Below are 22,476 nucleotides of genomic sequence, written 5' to 3' on the forward strand. Positions count from 1 at the left end.
GCCCGGATTGCCATGAAGCAGCCAATTAACGACTCGACTGAAAGGCACGCAGTTTCAACTGGGGTGCAACATATTAGCGCTTTCCGGTAGAAGTACCAGCATGCATCGGGCCATTAAGGAGAATTTTAATGAGTTCTGGGTCTGGTGACACCTCGAACCGGGAAAAGGAAAGCCCAGGACACCAGCCTCTGAGCACATCCGTGCATCAAAGACTCCCCGTGGTAAGCAGGTGAGTTCAAACAAAGTCTGACCTTTGACTCCATGCTGAAGACAGTTTTGGGGCGGGGCTTGGCTGTCTTCACAGCCAGCAGGGGGAGGAGCGATTGATGCACTTAAGTGCGCATGACTGTTTGTCAGGTCATCTTGCCCTGGCCACACAGTCATGTGCAGTTAGCATGTTCTCCACCGGGCTGTATTACACAGCCAGGTGGAGAACATGTAGAGGCTCCTAGTCCTGTCTGAGCGTCAAACCACGGTGCTCAGACCAATCACGATGCTGCTTTCATGCTGGTGACATCAGCGACGTGATTGGCTTAGGGGAAACTTTGTGCTTCCTATTTCCGGGAGGAGAGACGACGGAGGAGAGACGGCAAACGTGCAGAGGAGGTAAGTGTAGTTTTTTTTCTTTTACCTCCCCCTCTGCCTTGCCACCCCCATTCTATACCAGCTGGTACTGAGGACTTCCGGCTGCTTGAGTCCAAGTCATCTTACGCTACCCTGTACGTTTTTTTGGACACTAAAAAAATGGAAGGGTATGCATCTTAGGAAAGGCTTGGCATAAAGGCATAGGATAGTAGGGAGATGTTTGGGAATTCAGAAGCTAGCAGGCCAAGGTGATATGCAAGGTTTGGAAACATTTCTACCAGGGGAAGGTGGTTGGAGAAAGAGAAGCAGCCGGAACTGGTGGGTCTCTTTGCAAACCAGAGGCAGGCCAGATATTGAGGGCAATGTTACAGTTTGCTGAGGATGTTCAATGCCTCTGCACTGAGATAAATAGATGATCTCAGCAGGACAAGGTCCACGGCCGTGGCAAGTCTGGGAAGAGAATATTTAAATGTTTTATACTATTATCTGGATTCAAGAAACTGCTATCCATGCAGAGTACCTTATGGGACTATTGAACAAGGTTGTAGGGTGGATCTCCATGCAGTGGTGGTTCTCCGAGGGAGTGCTGCGGGGTGGTGGGGAGGGGCAGGGTGGAGAGGTAGCGGAGTCCTACATACGACGGACAGGAGTAAAGTAAGTAAATAAATAAATATAACAATTTACCTTGTGCGCGCTGTATCGACGAGTTGGCTGTTTCTCCTGGCTTGGGGGAAGGACACGTTTTTGCAATCCTGTATTGAAGGAGAGCTGTAACCATGCCTTCACACTTTCCCTGATACTACAGAGGGTGATCTTGTAGGTCAGGAGGCTTCTCAGACACGGCTTCACTTTATAGAAAGTGTGGCACTCCGCCCTTCAAGATCTCTCTTGCGATTTCACAACCCCCCCTCACTTCCACCCTCACTCCCCTTCCCTCACTCCCTCTCTCACTCACTCCCCTTACTTCTACCTACCTCCCTCCCTCTGTCTGCCTCCCTCCCTCCGCCTCCCTCCCTCCCTCCCCTTCCATCACTCCCTCACTCCCCTTCCCTCACTCCCTCACTTCTGCTTCCCTCCCCCGCCTCCCTCACTCTGCCTCCCTCCCTCCGTCACCCTCACTCTGTCTGTCTCCATTGCTCGGTCTCCATTTCTCTGTCTCCCTCTCCCTCCCTTTCTCTCCCTTTCCCTCTGTCTCCCTCCCTCTCCCTCTGTCTCCCTCCCTCTCCCTCTGACTCCCTCCCTTTCCCTCCCCCCTCCCTCTCCCTCCCTCTACCTCCCTCTGTCACCCTCTGTCATCTCACCCTGCCTGTGTTTCAGCCCGGGCTGAGAAAGCTTCCCGGGCACACACACATACACAGCCGCACCCTAGCACTTCACAGATCTTTAAAAGACCATTTACATGTTAATGGGGCTTTGTTGTAGTTCACCTCCTCTTAGCACCCCTGCAGCTCCTCTCTGACTATCGCTGGAATGAATCACCCGGCCCCCACAGAGCAGCAGAGTCTCTCAGAGTCGCGCTCCGGTTGCAGACACTCTTTAAAAATGTTTTTTTAAAACATGGGTACGATGTCTGCAAGGTCCGCGGGCCGCCAAGGAAGGCTTGCTGGACCACTGGCGGCCCGCGGGTCGTAGGCGGCCCGCGGGCCGTACTATGAGTATCCGTGACTTAGGACAATGGATAAAGTAGTTCTGCAGTACCATAACAGTTAAAAAGTCAAAATGAAAAACAATAGAAATTGCACACAGAATTAGAAAAGTGAAGTACGTTTTAATAAATAAAATGACAAAAGCCCAATAAGCAGAACCTATATGAATATATAAAGTTTGAAGTAGAAATAGCGTCAAAATGCACAAAGCACCAGTGATAGTCAATTGTCGCAGGAGACTCGGACCTAGGTGCAATTTGAGGTTGACTGCGATCGAGCACAGGCAGCACACATCAACCAGGTTTCTTCTGACTTAAGACCGAATTTGGAGTTTGGCAGATGAGATACTCAGTCACAAACATAACGGATATCCCGTCCTCTCTAATACAAATGCTATAGGATATATAATGCACTTGGAATTATATGGACGGATATCCGTCACATTTGTGACTGAGTTTTCCATCTGCCAAACTCTAAATCAGGCCCTTAGTCTTTTACGTCCCAGTCCACCAGAGGAGTACATGTATAAAGCCCCCAGGACCTCAGAGGAGGTACATTGAGACTTCCTGGATGTCCAGACAGAGGGCAACTGCAGGGCCAATCAAGCTCCAGTCGCCAATGGTCAGCTGGGTTGTTTCAGGAAAAGGCCCCTTGTAGCTTGTTATTTCCCTGTAGCTTGACAAGGAGGTCAATCTTATGACCATTTGAGTGAGCCTCTTTGACCTGGGTCCAAGAAGGAGCAGATCCAGTCCTTTAGTGTTCCTCTTGGCTCTTACACACCAGGTCCAGTCCTTTTCTGATCTTCCGTATGTCAAGGAAGTGTTCTCAAGTCAGTGCCTGAAGCGTAGCCGGACTTTATGTCCATGACTTTGAGTGCAAATTTATCTTGCCCATCAATAACCCCTTTTCCTCCTCCATAGGATTATGGAGGAGGTACATTGACAACATTCTTCTGATCTGGAAGGGTGATGTTCAGCCCCTTGAACAATTCTTCCTTTGGGTAAACACCCTAGATCCCTACCTTAAATTTACCCACAGCTTCAACAAACAGGAAGTAGTGTTCTTGGATTTAGTCATCATGGTGAATGGAACCAATTTCAAAACTAGAACGCATCACAAACCGACAGCAAAGAATAACTTGCTCGAGTTCTCTAGTTTCCATCCAAGGCCCCTCAGAGAAAATCTCCCCTATGGCCAGTACCTGAGGTTACGACAAAATTATAGTGACACCAGAGACTACAAAATCCAAGCAAATGAGCTCACTGAGAAACTGAAATCGAGAGGATATCCTACCACCATCCTTAACAAAGGGAACAAAAGAGCACGAAATCAACCAAGGGCAGCACTCCTGGAAGAAACCACAAAAGAACCATCTAGTATAACCCTGACATGTTTAACCACATACAGCAGTTTATCTGATGCCATGAAGAAATCAGTAAACAAAAACTGGAGAATTATCAACAGCAATAAGAGGACGTGGGAGAAACCCCTTTTCTCTTTTAAGAAAGGCAGGAGTTTGAAAGACTCCCTTGTTCATACAAGGCCATTTTCGACAATGCCCAACGTACCTATAGAAAGATCGATCACAGAGGTTTGGGGCTTACCACCTGTCACGGGACACCACCCATGTTCAAATTGTAGTGTGTGTCACTTGACTACACATTCTAAACAACTTTCATTGGAACCTGGCAAAACATGGGTACAAAGGACACACAGTAACTGTAATTCAAACAATGTGGTCTACTTGATTACATGTCCTTGCCTAAAAAGATACGTAGGAATGACCACTCGCAAGGTCAAAACGAGCATTTGCGAGCATCGTAGTAACATTAGATGTCGAAAAATGAGCGAGCATTTCTTACAACAACACCACACACCAAATGACCTACGCTGGACCGTCATTGAAAAAGTTACTACCACCAAAAACACTGCCAGTGTTCTTTTTGAAAAAGAACAGCGTTGGGTGTACAGATTAGGGACCCACCTAATGGGTCTCAACGACCAAATCCCATGGTCTTCTGTACTTAAATGCTAGTACCTCTGCCACTCTTTGAAATAATGAGCATGTCAAAAATCCAACTAATGTTTAGTCCATCCTCCAGTGTAGCCCAAAGGATTACTAGAATACCATCATTGCTCTCTATGAATTTAACTTCAGAGTGGACTACAAGCCGATCATTCATCACTGTCATACTCAACTCAGGTCCCATTTTTGTTCGTATTGTTCTCCCTTATGTAACCTTGTAAACCCAACTTTCCCCATTTAATTGTACCCATCGCATAATGCAATTTGCATCTAGAGTAATGTTTATCATACATTGCTTGTCCGCATGGATGGACAATCCTAATAAAGCACCTAAGATTCAAGCCTCACAGCTTTCCGAGGCTCTTACCAAACCCACGCCAGCGCGCTTGCGTTTCATGCCTCAGTTTGGCATACGCGAGCGTGATTGGCTGCCTATTCAAGCCTCATTCTGGCTCCGGACCGGGATTGGCTGCCGCTTTCCCGACCGCGCCCACGCACCGGTCGAATGCATTCATTAGTGTTTCCCTACCTGCCGGAGACCATCCACGAGGTCCGGTAGCAGGGAACGCTAGGTGCCAAGAGGTTGCAGGGCGTTGCGGGTGTAAGGACGGCTCCCACCTACCTCATAGAGCTAAGTACCCGGTTCTTTCTAGAATAACTTTTAAATTAATCATATCTCTGTTTCAGGGTGTGCCATTGTCGCCCCACCCACCTCCCGAGACCTATGGGGTGTGGATCGTTTTTCACACAACTGAGAATTTCCTCATTTTCCAGTGTTCTTCTGATATCTGATAAATAGATACCCCTGTGGTATGCACACTCCCACTGGCCCCACCGTATGGCCGATTGATCGCTATTCACGAGTGCTGAGACCACAGTTAGAATTCTCTTCACAAACATTGCATGCTCTAAACATCCGTACGGATGATATAAACCAAGCAACCTGGGAGCATTGTTCGATTACCAACCGAACAGCCTTTCCGGCAAATGTGCATGCAAAAACATCCTTGTGATGATATAAACATAGAATGTATGGCACAACGGTCACGCCATCTTGATTAGCCAGAAGCACAAATATCAGAGAGTAATCTTTCAGACAACATCACTGATGAGACTTCTCTAACTCCATGTTTGTCTTTTCTGTTTGTATGTCCTTTTTTCCAGACTACACAGATTCCTCTAATCCAGAGGTAATTCCCACTACTTGGTGGTTTGTTTGTTTTTTTCTGCACTATTTTACATGACCGATTTTAACTTTCACGTCCTCTGGTAGGGTGGACCTTAGCGCGCCCACACCGCCGAGGTACACATAACATGGTCCGATGAAAGCCCAGTAAATCTCACACATAAGGGCTGAAACATGTCGACCCCACTGTAAGTGGAAATAACCAATACATTAATTGGCACATTTCTTGACACATATTTTAACCTTGTCAGACTGACCATTGAATAAATTTTTCTTTCTGGTACAGCTCTTTGACAATTTTATTACCACGTTTTTCACATCACTGTCACAAAAAATCCAGCTCCGCAGTAATCTGGCGTTATAGCACACCAGGGAGGCACTCGGCTTCTCCTGGTGGGCCCGATGATGAAGCATGTCACCACCCAGGGTGGTGAGTGAGGGCTTCTAAAAAAATCCCTAACAATTTCCAATGTGTAGTTGACGGGAACATATTGATCTCTGATCATGTGCTAATCTACCTTGTTTTCTTGACACTCTCTTGTTGTTCTACTGTGGTGCCACACTGATGCCTGTCACAAGCTAGTGGGTGGGAATGACTCCTGGGCACGCCCTAACGAATGAGGCCAACCCTACCCACTGTGGGCATTTTCAAGATGGCAAAATCCTCAACCACAACAAACTCGAGCTTGGAGGGCTGTGGTAGTGTGTGGTGAGAGTACTATGGAGATCCTAGTGTCCTCCCACATCTAACAGAGAAGTCCAGTTTGAGGAAGCCACAGTACTCGCAATAGGCCCAGAGACAGGCATTAGGTGGACAAAAGCTGAGCCCTTCGGAAACCAGACAGCTGATCCCCTAGAATTATCTTGGTGTCCCGTTCTCTCTGTCCTGTTTCAAGTGTGCCCAAGTTTATATGTAAACCCAGCAGACCTGTCAAGCAGGATTTGATATTGTAGTGTCAAAATGGATACCCACAGCCCCCACCCTGAATTTTCAAAGACGTCATCTCTGTCCATTCAGGTCAGCCTACTGTTTGCTCCTGGGGGGGCATTTATTACATACTCACACCTACTCAAGGCTAATTGATGTCTGGGAGCTGGCAGAGGATTATGTTAATTAGCCTCTGACAGTTCAGGCATGTGTAGGGTAACATTCTAACAATTACTATCCCTTAATATTTATTAAAAAAATCTAACAAAGTTTGAATTGGATTTTTAATATCTACTAAAAAATATGTTTATTTTTTTTTCTAGCTGTTCCCTTTCCCAATATACAGTATCATAACTTTTAATCTGTACTCTGATTTTCTACATAGGAAAAATATTTGCCCGACACCATGAAAATAGCTTTTGGGTACTAGTCACTGTAATGACTTGTTAATATTACATTTCTACACCTTTAAATGCTATATACCCTGCCTTCTGGGCTACAACCCCGACCCAGGGGTTACTTATTAATACTTAAAAGCTAGATTTTTAGCTGTCAAAAAATTTTTTTGTGACAGCTCAAATTGCAGTTGTGTACTGATAAAGTCAGACTACAATGGTAGGCCTGAAGCCATGTTTGCACTGCCACTGCAATGGATGGCACAATAGGTGCTGCAGTTCATTAGTGGCAATTTAACTTCCGGGCCTTGGGCACACTTTTGTGCCACATTCTAGTGACTTATAGGCAAGTTAAATATGCCAATTAACCCCTTCGGAGCTCAGCTTGTCATGGCATATACCTCTCAGGTGCTCATGACGAGCTGAGCTCGTCATGACCACACCCGTCTTTATTGCTGTCGAGCACAGGAGATAAATATCATCAGCAGCGATGTGGTTAAGAGTACACCACTAATATAATCATGTTAAAAGAGGGAGCAGAGGCACTTTACTAATGGATTGCAGGGGTAGAGTGTACAACGGTCTGAAGCCATCAAAAGTATAGGGGCCAGCAAAAGGTGAAAAATTCTACGTGACTACTCTAAAAAGGCAGATTTCCCGCAGAAACCATTTGTCCTCATTTATCTACAACTTAGGCAAAGTGGGAGAGATGCATCATACAAGCTGCTGAGATCAATAGGCTTAGCTTGGGCACTTTGTACCGTGGGCTCCACGGTCTCCCGAGCCCTTCTCTTATGTGCATTCTAGAAGAAATATTTCAAACAACGCACAGGCTAGGAGGCACTGTATTCAATCAGATTTTTAGACCTGTGAGATGTTTGGCTTTGTTGGAGGTGACTTGCTTTGGCAAAACATAATTCCTGGCTCTTATCCTGGCTTGGAATGTAGATAGTTTGAAGACAAAGTCTTGATTCTGATAAAGGACATAAAAGAAAGCATTCTCTCACTAAACCTGTGTTATTACAAATGTCCCTCAATGAAAGTAAACAATGAATTAAGAAATGCAGCTTGGCTTTCATCCAACCTCTCTGCCCAAGTTCAAAGAAAGTTTGTATGGTTCTGTTGTGTAGGATAGAAAACTGATATGGGATAATCTTGAGCCGCTCAGAGTGAGTTACCGTACAGGAAGTTTGATAATCTGTAGAGTTCACCGAAGACACACAAAGAAAATGGTGGCGGTATTGAAAAACACATACAGAAATACCTGGGACAGGACTGTGATTGGTGTATCAGGTCACATGGGTATATTTGGGCTTCTGTGTGATACCTGAGAGTTGTATTGAGTTGATTATGTTCATTTTGCTGTTGTTAGTGGGTATAAAATAGATAAGCATAATACTTGCCTCTGTGTCCGTCACAGAATCAAGGTTTTTCTTACGTGAAAGCTGGTAAAATCTGCATTCATCAGTCTGTTAAATGAGCAGGTCTGGCAAATCTGCTTGGATTCCATAGTCCTTTCTCTATGGCCAGTCCAGTGCCTGTGCCTCCTTATGCCCTCTCCCAAATGACTTGGACTTTTGAGGTGGCCTATGATGGATCAGTGAGGTACCTTGAAAGGTACAACACTGAGCTCCATACTACGCTGGGGCGTGAAATTCCGCTCCGCTCGTGGAGTTCGCGGACGTTTACCCACTCAGCGCACCGCATAGCATGCAGAGTTCCAAAAAACTCAGCTTCACGTAGCATAGCTGAGTTTTTTCCTTGCTCGCGCATGCCGTCGTTAATTTGGCGAGCAAGGAAAATTTTACTCCAGACCCTCTCCCAGTGAGATTTCTCAACGCTGGCGGACGGACGCTACTGCTCGCATAGATAAACCTTCCATTCGCATTGAGGAAGCTGCTGTTCAAGTACAACATCTACCCGAGCGGTAGAAAGAAGCAGCTCCCTCTTACGCTGCACATGGTGACATTCCAGTGCGGGACAAACACCCAGTTCTAAAAATCAGCACGAACGGCACGTTTTAAGGCATTCTGCAGCTTGCGGAATTCCGCGTAGTGCAGCAGAGTTTTTGGGCCACTTTGCGTAGTTCCATGTAGCGGAACTTAGTGAACTCAGCCCAGGCCTACTCCATACATTGCCAGAGCTCCCAAGTTTCCTCTGGTCCATGCATGAGTAGCTCATCCTCTCCAGCTCTTTACTTTGCATTTTGGGAGTAGTTTTCCTGGTTTTATAATGGGATTAGTCAGGGACTACAAATTCCAGAACACAAAGACAAAGGGGCTCATTAGGATGGCGGACGGACTTGCGTCCGTCCGCCACCCTTGAGGAGGAGGGAACGTCCGCAGGGGCTGCGGCGTTCCCTCCGTGCTGATTAGGATGTGACCGCCAGGGTGGCGGTCACATCCTCTATTTTTATCATTGCGGCGGGTGCAGCTTCAAGCTGCACCCGCCGCAATGTTAAAAATGCATGTGTTGCATTTACATGCACAAAGCGGCAGGCACCGCACGGTGCCTGCTGCTTTGTGTACGCAAATGCAGGGGGGTACCATAGGTACCCCCCATGTGCACCCCCCATTCACCCAGGGGGCCCGCAACGGGCCCCCAAAGTGAATGTCCGTATGTTTTTCCATGGCGGAAAAGCCGCCGTGGAAAAGCATATTTACACCAACATCATAATATGGCGGACGGTGTCTCATAGACACCGCCTGCCATGTTATAGCTTTTCCGCCGCGGTCGGAAGCCGACCGCGGCGGAAAAGCGGCGGACGGAATTCCAGACCCACCAGCCATCCTAATTTGGCGGTGGGTCTTTGGAGTCTCCGCCTCGGTTTTTCCGCATCCTCCAGGCCGGTGGACACTTCCGCCGGCCCGGAGGATGCGGAAAAACCGCCATCCTAATGAGGCCCATAATCTGGACTGGATGAGCTACTGATGCAGGAACATGGGAAGCATGAGAGCTCCAACTTAGGCTCAGGTAGACCTTCATATGATGCTGCTTAGGCAGTGAAAAAGCACCTGAAAACAAACCATTGCAATTTAGGTAAATCCCACTCAGTTCAAAAACAGCAGAGGACGAGGAGACCCCCCCTGTGAATCTCAATACGTTTCTCCTTCTTCTTCTTTAAACGTTTTCTAAAACTTTCTATGTATTACTTTTTTGCACATTAAGGGTAAATCAAATATTTTCCAATACCTGCTGCACAAGAGAAATGCTGTTTTTAGGTCTCGACCTCTGCCAATGCGCTTGCGCATTGCAGATGTCGAGACTTATAGAGTTGGATCCACGAAAGCTAAACCAGGCGGATTGCGCCGAGTGCATGTGCCCGTGCACGCGCTTTCCATTTGCTCCCCGAGCCGCCTGCCTCGCATCATTGCATCAGAACCGCCACAGCAATGCCGAGAGCTTCAGTTTTCAAGGGAATGCTCTCCCCCGCCCCCCTCTGCGCAATGCCACTCCGAAGACTTTTTTTTACACCCCATATGCTCGAGCCTCCCCTGCTCCAGACTTTAAAGGGATCCGCTCCCCCGCCCCCTGCTTCACACTTCAAAGGAATGCGCCCCCTGACCCCGTAATGCTGAGAGCATTTCCCGGCCGCTTTTAATTTCATTTCGTGGCCGCTTTTCATTTCATTTCACGGCCGCTTTTCATTTTTTTTTAGTCTATTCTCAAATTTCACCATTGTTGTTATTGTATCCTGCGTGTCTTTTGCGCTTGTTGATATTTCCATCTATGGTGCACGCACAGGAGGCTGAGGGGATATTCCCGATACATCGCTTTTGTTGTTTACTCTACGTCTTTGGTGCTTCTTTACATTTCCATCTACGCTGAATGCATAGGAGGTAGCAAGGAGATTCCCAATGCCTCACTTTCATTTGTTTCCTGCATGTCTTTAGCGCTTCTTCACATTTCCATCTACGATGCACGCATAGGAGGCTGCGGATCTCCATTGCCATTTGTCACAACAAGCGAAACTCTATAAAAGGCTGCCCTAAGTCCACCTCAGAGATAGACTACAATTGGTTAAGGAGCTCAGCGGCATCAAGTGGGCACGGTGACCCGAAGCTATTTTATGACACAGCTGGTTTTAATTTACCTTCACTTAATGCTTACTACGAACTTTAATTTTGATCTAAAAACCTAGAGTAAGAACGAATCACAATATGGAATTCCTGTGAGGAATAAAATATGAGCTTGTACTTTCGTACAGGATTGTACGTATGCAGATATTTCATACAGGATTGTGGGACTGGAGACGTCAATTCCTCCAAAAGCTTCATTTCAGGTGGCTCCCCTCCTTCCTTCATTATTTCCACAACCGGTGGCTCCTCTAAATATCTCTCCTGCACTGCATTGTTGGAGGAACCTTAGCGAAGCAGCTCTTTACGGATTGCTTTGTTCATTGTAGCGCCAGAGAGGGCAATTTCTGTTACGGAACTCATATCTCTCTTGCAGAAAAATATGTGCATTTGTTTACTTGAGGATTCAAATCATGCCACCTTACCATAAGCCTCAAAATGTAATATGTGTTGTATTTCCAGACACAATTAAAATCATAATGAATAAAAAGAACAAAATGTAACTCCGCCTCACTCTCCAGGAGCAGCAATCATTTCTTTTTCAGTTCATTCGGTTTATAGAATAAGCACAAGATGTCCCTGCAGTCAGCAGACCTCAACCAGCCATCTGCCTGCCAGACATTGGGGCCGACTAGGATGGCGGACGGACTTGCGTCCGTCCGCCATCCCAGAGGTGGAGGGACCGTCCGCAGGGGCAGCGGCGGTCCCTCCATGCAAATTAGGATGTGACCGCCACCCTGGCGGTCACATCCTGGATATTTAACATTGCGGCGGGTGCTGCTTCAAGCAGCACCCGCCGCAATGTTAAAAGTGCATGTTTTACATTTACATGCACAAAGCGGCAGGCACCGCGCGGTGCCTGCCGCTTTGTGCATGTAAATACTGGGGGGTACCATAGGTACCCCCCATGTGCACCCCCCACCCGCCTACACCCTGGGGGCCAGCAACAGGCCCCCAAAATCAAAAGTACACATGGTTTTCCACGGCGGAAAAACCGCCGCGGAAAAGCATGTTTACTAATACATCCTAATTTGGCTGGCGTTGTCTGATAGACACTGCCAGCCAAATGAGAGCTTTTCCGCCGCGGTTGTAATCCGACCGTGGTGGAAAAGCAGCGGACAGAAACCAAGACCCACCAGCCATCGTAATGCGGCGGTGGGTCTTTGGTGACTCCGCAGAGGATTTTCCGCCTCCTTCGGGCCGGCGGTGGCTTCCGCCGGCCCGGAGGAGGCGGAAAATCCTCCATCCTAATCGGCCCCTTAGTGGCACTCCCATTTTTTGCTTTTTATTTTCTTAATATAAACAATTTGTCAATGTATGTGTTGGCCAAAGAATTTATGGGCTATTTTCAAAAAACGTTTTGTATTTCGATTGTTGCTGCATCCTTTTTGTCAGATACCGAAGTACAGTGATGTGATGCAAAAATAAAAAATATTGCCATCATCATCATATTAAACTTTATTCAGTTGTTACGACCATCAAAGTGCAAGTGCGTACATTACAGAGAGTCAATTAGCTACAGAGATGCTGCTATCAGGCAGCCTCCGTCTGTCGGCCTCTCCCCTTGTGACCATCAATCAAATTTGTTGGGAATCTTTCTTCTGGCACGCATCTCGAATTTGTCCCCAGCGATTTTCAGCCCAGTCTTTTTCACTTTTGTTAAGACTGTCTTGTAAGTCTTCTTGGCCTCTCTTATTTCTGGTACATTGTTTGTACGTAGCACACATGATAATAGCCCTTCTCAGAAAACATCCAAATACCAAACTTCTGCACCCACACACACATATGGAATCACAAGCAAACAAACATATACACCCCCACATCAAAGCACAGTCAGTCTCTCTCTCTCTCTCACACACACACACACACTCTCTCTCTCTCTCTTTCTCACACACTCTCTCTCTCTCACACACTCTCTCTCACACTCTCTCTCTCTCTCTCTCTCTCACACACTCTCTCTCTCTCTCACACACACACACTCTCTCTCTCTCATACACACACACACTCACTCTCACACACACTCTCTCTCTCTCACACACACTCTCTCTCACACACTCTCTCTCTCACACAAACACACACTTTCTCTCTCTCACACACAGTACAGCCTTCTACCGGCACCACTCTACCACTCTCTCCATCAACACTCTACCACTCTATGCGCTACCACTCTATGCGCCACCACCACCCTATCCACCACTCTAGCACCCACACTCTAGCGCCCACACTCTAGCACCACCACTCTACCCGCCCACCACTCTACCCTCCAACTCCACCCTCAAAATCCACCATCCAAATCCACCATCCAAGCAGTACTACACCCTCCAAATACACCCTCCGACTACACCCTCTAACTCCACCATCCAACTACACCCTCCAACTCAACACTCCAAACCACACTCCAACTACAAATACACCCTCCAAAAACACCATCCAACTCCACCCTCCAACTCCAACATCCAAATACACCCTACAAATCCACCCTCCAACTACAACTCCAGCCTCCAAATCCACCCGCAAACTACAACTACGAACTCCAACTCCACCCTCAAAATCCAACTCCACCCTACAACTCCACTTTTCAACTCCAACCTCCAAATCCACCCTCAAAATCCACCCTCCAACTCCACCCTCCAACTACACCATCAAACTACACCATCAAACTACACCATCAAACTACACCATCAAACTACACCATCCAAATCAAAATCCTAAGTCCAAATCCTAAATCCAAATCCATCCTCCAAATCCATCCTCCAAATCCACCCTCCAAATCCACCCTCCACCATCCAACTCCACCCTCCAACTCCACCCTCCAACTGTACCCTCCAACTCCGCCCTCCAACTCAAACTCCACCTTCCAAATCATACCTCCAACTCCACCCTCCAACTCCACCCTCCAACACAACCCCTCAACGCCACAGCACCACTCAATGCCACAGCACCACTCAGCGCACAGCATCCCTCAATGCCACAGCATCCTGCAACGCCACAGCATCCCGCAACGCCACAGCATCCCGCAACGCCACAGCATCACTCAACACCACAGCATCCCGCAACGCCACAGCATCCCGCAACACCACAGCATCCCGCAACGCCACAGCATCCCGCAACACCACAGCATCCCGCAACGCCACAGCATCACTCAATGCCACAGCATCACTCACTATTTTAAGAGGTTCCCCTGTGTATATAGCCCCACAGGGAAGGGGGAGGTTGGGGTATTCGCCTTCCCAGCATTTATTTTAAGAGGTTCCCCTGTGTATATAGCCCCACAGGGAAGGGGGAGGTTGGGGTATTCGCCTTCCCAGCATTTATTTTAAGAGGTTCCCCTGTGTATATAGCCCCACAGGGAAGGGGGAGGTTGGGGTATTCGCCTTCCCAGCATTTATTTTAAGAGGTTCCCCTGTGTATATAGCCCCACAGGGAAGGGGGAGGTTGGGGTATTCGCCTTCCCAGCATTTATTTTAAGAGGTTCCCCTGTGTATATAGCCCCACAGGGAAGGGGGAGGTTGGGGTATTCGCCTTTCCAGCATTTATCATGTCAGTGTGCCTCTCTGTATAAGGAAAGAGAGGGCCTCCATTTCAGTACTAATGGAGAAGAAGCTAATCTGAAGATCCGCGTAGCTAACGGTATTTTCAGACACCGCTTGTCCCTGCTGTGTGACCAGGGAAATTCCTGCTGTGTGATCAGGAACATTTATCATTTTAGCCAGTGTATTTTCGCCAGTTAATAGTACCTTCTGTGTTTTTCTCTTCTTTTGCGTGCGCTGTTGTACATTGCTTTTTCTTTCTGGAACACAGGTACTAAGGCTGCTAATTATTAGGTACTCTTAAGATTGTATGTTGTTGCTTAGTGTCTAAGTAAGAGTCTTTTATCAGGTTCAAAGGAGTAATTCGTTTTTATTATTGTTTTTTTCCTCATGGCCATTTTCTTATGTTGACTGGCCCTATACCAATCCTATTATTTTTGGGTAAGGGCCTGCTAAATACTGCTGCAAATATTTTGTGAACATCAATTAAAGACTGGGTTGTTAGTGAGATTCAATAACTAGGGAGATTGTAAATGCATTTTTATGTATCCCCATGTGTTGATCTGCCACTGATAAACTAAGAGTTTCTGCAAAAATACAGCATATTGAGCACCACAATTGTCATAGATATATTGTTAGTGCTGCTACTCTCCTGTGTGCACACGTGGCATTCAGGATAGCCCCCTCCCTCCACGAGCACTGCAGGCTTCACGAGGGAGGACACAGAGAAGCACTCTGTGCTCTCTGGATGACTGAGTGTCGTTTAGAATAGCATGGAATGTTTCTTTTTATTTTTATTTTAACTATACACCACACAAATGAACAGGATACATGGCTATAGGACATACAAAACTACACACGCCATACACGTGCAGATTTTTATGACATTACCGGGACTAGAGGTACCTGCTATTGTGACATCATTGTGGCCCCGCAAACCTTTGTATAGCAAGGTCCTTGAGGCTTGTTTTGGTAACCATCCTACTGCCCTGGAATTCCCTGACAATTCCCCAGAAAGTATTTACAACGGCCCAGAAAAAGAAGAAATTAGAGAGGCATTTTATTCCATCATTACAGAAGCATTAGGTGATGAGCTTGTGGTAAACTGCCCCACTCCCGAAAACAACTGACAGGAGATCAGCCAGATGTCCGGTACATATATGTACATATAACCAAAGAAAGTACAGATGAGCTATAGCGGACAACAACCAGTTGAGGTGGTTCTACACATATTAGACAATAAAATTATATCAGTGCAGAACGTTAGCGCACAAACATATAGGAAATTTGACAGAAGCCAAATCTCCTTAATATCTAGAGCGTGGGACTTGCTGGGAATCCCACTCACACAGGGTACCGAGATAAGGGCATCTACATTGCATCTAGTGAGACTGTGCCTCCCAGTGCCAACGTATACATCCCTCACTGATAACACACAACTCACACTTCAGTCAGTAGGTAGTGTAATTAATAGCGAAAGTCCTGATATCGCCAACCAGTGTTCACTCACACCGCCTCCTCCAAGCACCAGCTGCCTGGAGGGGCAGGGAGATTAGCAGAATACCCTCACTCCACTAGGCTGTGAGCATCACGCCCACGAGTTGCATGACCAGCTGCAGCAGCAGCCATCACCAAGTCTCACAGAACTACTACAAAGACACCCTTCCACGACGCATTATCCAGAAATGTGGGCATATTTACAAAACCGCATGTTAAAAGGAGATTAGTATTGTTGCTTTCACTGCCACAGATTGCCCGCCGCCCAAAGACAACTCTAGGATATGAGCAGACAGCCCAGACAAAACCCAAGACTACAGATCACGGTACACATAGTGAACGGCTGTATTGTTGCCCTTTCTGAAGGTACAACAACATCCCCTGAGTCTGTCTCACACCTGACATGTACAGTCATTTTGACACTAATCTCAGCCCTAAGAATTGACGTAACATCCTTGCAGCAGGTAAGGCTGACAATAACAACCGGTGGCGTTACACTCTTACCCCTGCTTACACACAACACAGAAGGATAATGGCCACACCCACAGCACATCCACCAGCCTATGACGCAGATGACATTGATCCAGGACAGGTTATCAAGACTGACATAGAACTCTTATCAAATGTCCAGACAGCCATAGGCCATGACGATGCCTCAGCCCCAGACATCTCAGATAATTCACAAGACAGTAGACAGGAGGATACATTAGGCCAGCTATTACTAAGCTCCCAAAACCCAGTAATGCAAGGAACAGCATCAGGAATGCCAGGTCAAATTGACACGCTATTGACAGTAAAGATGAGATGTGTCCAACTCTGCAGCCCCCAGCAGGAAGAAAATAAAGAGAGCAATGAGGCCTCTGGAGGTTCGCAGCACAGCTCCCACATGCCACTCCCCAGACTTGACCGCCCAGCACCCACATCCCTCACTGAGGACCATAATCCCCCAAGAACAAGAACAAGACATTATGGCCCATTCCGATCCCCTAGTCATCAGCATTATGATACACAGACATATTGGAATGAGTGGCAGCCCCTTAACACAGGTTCAAACAGAGAGAAAGAACCCCAGCTACAGTTCAATGAAGTAAGAAGAGACAGCGAACAGTATCCCTCTGAGGTAGTAACTAAACCTCAATAGGCAGCTCTCTAACACCTCCAGGAGCGGGGTCCTAATGGTCAGGCGAGTCCCCTGGGTGGGTCGCACTCATAAATCCATACCTGGAGACTGTATTGTGGTCTCATTTGCAGACCCCCATACAGCCCAACTTATCACCACATGGGATCCATATGTTACTGACCAATCTATCGTCACCAGACCCCTCACCTTCTTTTACCCTCCTAAACAGACTGCAGAGTTACCTGGGGCCTGGTCTATAGCCCACAATCACAGATGGAAAGGTCAGGGGCACGGATGGCAACTCACTAACAACTGGTGGGAAGGAGTACCTACTAGGAATAGGTTTGAATGCCTAGACCAGGTGGATTGACTGGGAACTACGGTTCCTTCATCCCCTTTTAGTACCCATAACCACCCAATGGATGCCATTAAGAACGATAAATTATTGCCCATTAACAAAAATTCAATCCTAATGGGGGTAGATCAGTCCCGCCCTGAACAGCATGCCCCTCCTGTACAGGTCACACAACAGATAGAGATGGTACACTCCCTAGATCCGAAAGATACAATGGGGAACGAGGGTCAACTTTATCAGAAAAACAGAAACTCAATGCTCTCTCTCCTATCCTGGAATGTAGCAGGCTTGGGTAGTAAGATCACCCACAAACCTTGGTTGGAGATTGTGAAGAAGTATGCCATTCTTTGTCTGCAAGAAACCTGGCTTATGGAGGAAACTCACATCCAGGGCTACCGAACATTTCACTCACCCGCTGTTCCATCACCCCAGGGTCGCAATAAAGGGGGCCTGTGCATATACATCTCGAATGTAGGGGACGTAAAAGTATATAATTTTCATTCTGATCAGTATTTCCAAATTATTTTATTTAAATGGGGCACCACACAAAAGGTGATACTAGTAAATTTTTATAATAATATGCCACCTAAGGAAGTGGAATTGATCTTGAATAAAATGATTCACCATATTCACAAACTGAGAGATCAAAGCACGGGGGACCACGTAGTACTGTGGGTGGGAGATTTCAATTGTGCCATCTGTCCGTCTTCTGAGTTAGGTTTGTGCGGCCTTTCAGACCTCGGGGAGGATGGTCCTTTTCACTTCTCACACACCAATCTGGGGACTCTCCTCAACAACATCATATTCTCTTTTGACCTCACTTTTATCAACCAGGCATGTTCCCCCCCGGTTCCCTTTGCCCCAACATATATTGGAAGAGGCTGTGAAACTACAATCGATTTTGCACTAATATCGCCCACTAATCCCAACTTTATAACTTTTTGGGAGATTGGGGATGACCCAATAAGCGATCATTATCCTATCACCTTTGGGGTAAGGTTGACAGAGGGGATAGCAAAGGAATCTAGCGGGGCTCTTTATCCACTTGAGGTAACCCTAACAAAGATCAATGGGTATGTAATAAAATGGGAGAAAATGAATCCTACAACTTTCTTCCAGAATTTCATATCGTCTTGCTCTACAGACATATTTGTCTGTTTAGAAGAAGACACTGACCCAAAGGCCATCATGGTTGCTTTCTCTAATATCCAGCAATACATAAAAGACGCACTAACTAGGAGTCACAAAGAGAATGGGAAGCACAAACGCGGGTGGTTTGACTCCAGGTGTACAGCTGCTCTGAAAAAACTAAAGAAAGCTCTATCTGGTATCCCAAAAGACAGGGTTCAAATTTGCCATGCGAGACGAGAGTATAAGCAGGCAATTAACCAGCGCAGGGCGAAAATGAAAATGGAGGCCTGGGAAGCCCTGGGTGAAGCCGCTAGGAACAAGGACACCAATCTTTTTTGGAAAGTTATAAGATCTGTATATAGCCCAAAAGATAGTGACAATTCCATAGACGTAGCAATTACGGCAGAGCTCTGGGTAGAACATTATGGCAACCTTTATACCAACAGCCAGGGTGACACCCAGAATCAACAAAAGGCGACTTCATCCTTGGATGAAACAACGGAGGATGACCCGTTAAGTGCCTTCTCAGTACCCCCCTATCCAATTGAACTGGTTTTTACCACTCTAGAAGTGGAAGATGCCCTTAGGGAAAGCCCGTCAGGGAAAGCTCCCGGCCCTGATCAGACACCAGTGGACGTCTATAAATCTAATCTGGTTTTCTGGGTTCCATTGTTAACCAACGTTTTAAATATGGGAAACAAATGTGGCTTTATTAATACCTGGTCAGATGCAATCGTAGTGCCCGTCTTTAAAAAGGGGAACAGGGACGATCCTGCTTGCTACCGTCCAATATCGCTATTGGACGGACTCATGAAAATTGCAGGAAGGATCGTCCTTAAGAGGATTCAGTACTGGGAAGCAGAGAAAAAGGTCATCTCGGAGCTCCAATATGGGTTTCGAAAGGGACTGGGGACACAGGAACAATGCTTAAACCTGTCTTTACTGGTCTCTAAATACACTGAGGCCAAGAAAGGGGACCTGTTCGTTACCTTTGTTGACCTTAGCTCCGCATTTGACTGTGTGGACCATGCGCAGCTCTGGTCAACATTGGAACACATTGGGGTGGATCCAATCATTATCATATTCATAAAAGAATTATACAGAGATGCCGGGGCAAGAGTGAGGTTCGGGACCCAGGGGCAATGCACTCAAAAATTTTCCATAAACAGAGGGGTTAGGCAAGGCTGTATACTTGCGCCCCTGCTGTTTAGTTTTTATATAAATTCCATCGCAGAGAATTTAATAAACTTGCCAAGTGATTACCCAGCTGTCAATGGTAGGCCTGTACCCATTCTTTTATATGCCGATGACGCGGCAATTATGTCTAGGACAAAGTTGGGCTTGCAGAGAGCTGTAACTGAATTTTCATCCTACATGGGTAAAAGAAACCTGAGGGTGAATATCTCTAAGACTTTCTCCATGTCCTGCTCCCAAAAAAACAAGACACCACAATGCTCAATATACTTGGAGCAGCAAAAAATTGCGATCACGGATACCTTCTGCTACCTGGGCGTTGTTTTCAATAGGAGAGGAAGGTGGAAACATGCAGTATCTGCTAGGAAACTTGCCTTCACCCGCGCTATAGGGGCCCTATGAACCTTTGCAGCCAAAATTGGGGGTAAACCTATCGCTGAGATGTTACAGATCTACCGGGCAAAGTGTATAGCGACGGCCACCTATGGAGCGGGTTTATGGGGCTTCGAGAATGTGTCCTCACTACAAACTTGCGAGAACATTTTTATCTGCTACTTACTAGGCGTGCACAAAACCACTTCGACTTTTAAGATCCACATTGAGGCTGGCCTCAAATACCATAGTGACATTATAAAGTTATCACCCTGTCTGCTTTGGCATAAAATTTGGACTACCGTGGAATGCCATTTGAACAGAGAGCTTATCAAAGACTGTTGGACTTTGGATGGTGTATCAAAGGTTAAATGGTTACGATACGTTCAGACAATGTTCTCTAATATTGGACACCCCGAATTTTATGATGATCCAGAGTCTTTAGAATCCCTGTCTAGGCCGGCTCTCAAAAAACTTTTAATTACACACCTAGAAAGTGCCAGATGGAACACTGAGAAACTTAAAAATACCACCCTGAGCTACCAGCAAATTACCCCCACTGAAGGCCTTCAATTTTATCTCAGGACTGAAACTGCACCCTACCCTCGCATGCTCCTTACCAGGTTGCGCTTAGGGATTTTCTTTCGCATGGTCACTTTCCCAAAACAGAATGATTGGGTTTCTTTGAACTTAATTTGCCCATGCGATGATCATTCAGCACAGAGTAACATCCATATCATGTTCTTTTGTAACCTGTACACCACCCCGAGGAAACTGTTCCTTTTACCACTACTCAAACGCTGGGGGATGAGAACATGTAAATCTGCATATTTGAAATTACTCTTGCTGGATGAGGAGTACGTCATCTTTGTTGTTTCTCGCTTTCTAATGTCAGTGATGAAATACAGATACTCAATGACTTAAGCTTTACACGCTTTAATTAACTGAACACTGCAAAATGAGGCCTTCCGTTCAAATGTTTACCACAGTCTTTTAATTTTCGGAAAAATGTTTTATATACTTCCTGCTTACGTGAAAACTGTTTTTAGATTTATGGTATAAACTGTACTTGTACGCTTTTATGATTTTCTGATAAATCGAATAAAGCTTATTTTACTTACTTACTAACTAAGGGAGACATTAGCAGAAATAGGACAGAAAGTGACCTATGCCAAAGAATGGATAGAGGAGCAGGGGACATGTCACACAAACAGTACTCAAGAAGCCCCACAGGAAATACAGCAACACTCCAGCAACTGTCATTACACCTAGCCAGTATAGGGGATAGCATGACTGAGCTGATGGGTGACTTGGGCCAATTTAGTAAAAAGAAAAAACAAGCACCAAATGAATTAGCTAGTGGTGCGAAGGAGGTAGGCCCACACAGTGATGGGGTCCCAACTATCATGCCACAGCAAGGGCCATGGGTAGACTTGCATCAGGAAGCACAAAGTGCAGCCCCACCACAGATCAACACAGCAGCTTCCCTCACCGCCAACTTAAGTGGGCCCCAAGCTCCGTCTACAATCATTAATCATAACACTCAGGTGACACGACCACCTACGCCTATACCTCAGACATCACCTCCAGTAGTTACACCACGTAGACCAATGACACCACAGCTGGAGCAAGACTATTTGGATCTGCCAAAATTGTTCGAACAGGCAGAAAAGAGGAGAAGGCAGAGAAGAAGAGAGATAGAAAGTATTGCTATGTTAGGTAACGAAGGGCGACCCGAGAACATCCCACAGGAATACGATGTATCAGGTACAACACGCCTGCGCACAGCAAGATCTAGAGAACTGAACAACATTGTCCTTTACAGGCCAAGACAGCCATTGACCAGTGGGCTGACGCCAAATGAGATAGTAATACTTGGAGAAGGGAGCGACCTTTATGTCAATCCATTCTCAGATAACTTGGCATACTGGACAAAGGCTAATGCACTTCAAAAGAATGTCTGGCCCCGAGAAGGATCTTTTGAGCCAGAGCAAATGGCCACTGCTGAATAATGTATCTTGCAGGAAGCAGGAGATGATGATTGGAACTACACCTACATGCGCCAAGGCCTAAGGGTCTGGAAGAAATACGCACGCAGGTATGATAACACAAGACCCACAGGGGTAACACACCAGCTGCCCCTGCCGTCCGAAGAGGTCAACGACCCCCCTATGGCGGTCACTTGGTCCCTAACGGACAAAGAAAAAATGAAGAAAGAACTCCCACCCCTCACAGAGGGTGCGGGAAAATGGATACAAGCCTTTGAAAATGACACTACATTGGCTATTTGGGATATGAGAAGCCTACTCACATCCCTGATTGGAAAGGATGCAGAGGATATGTTTTCACGCATCGACGCAAGGCTTTCCATTACTAATTCAAAATTAGATGGGGATCCTTTCAATAAGATAAGATCAGCGCTATGGAAGGAACTG

The sequence above is a fragment of the Lissotriton helveticus genome, chromosome 9 (assembly GCF_964261635.1).
Source record: "Lissotriton helveticus chromosome 9, aLisHel1.1, whole genome shotgun sequence".
Lineage (NCBI taxonomy): Eukaryota > Metazoa > Chordata > Amphibia > Caudata > Salamandridae > Lissotriton > Lissotriton helveticus.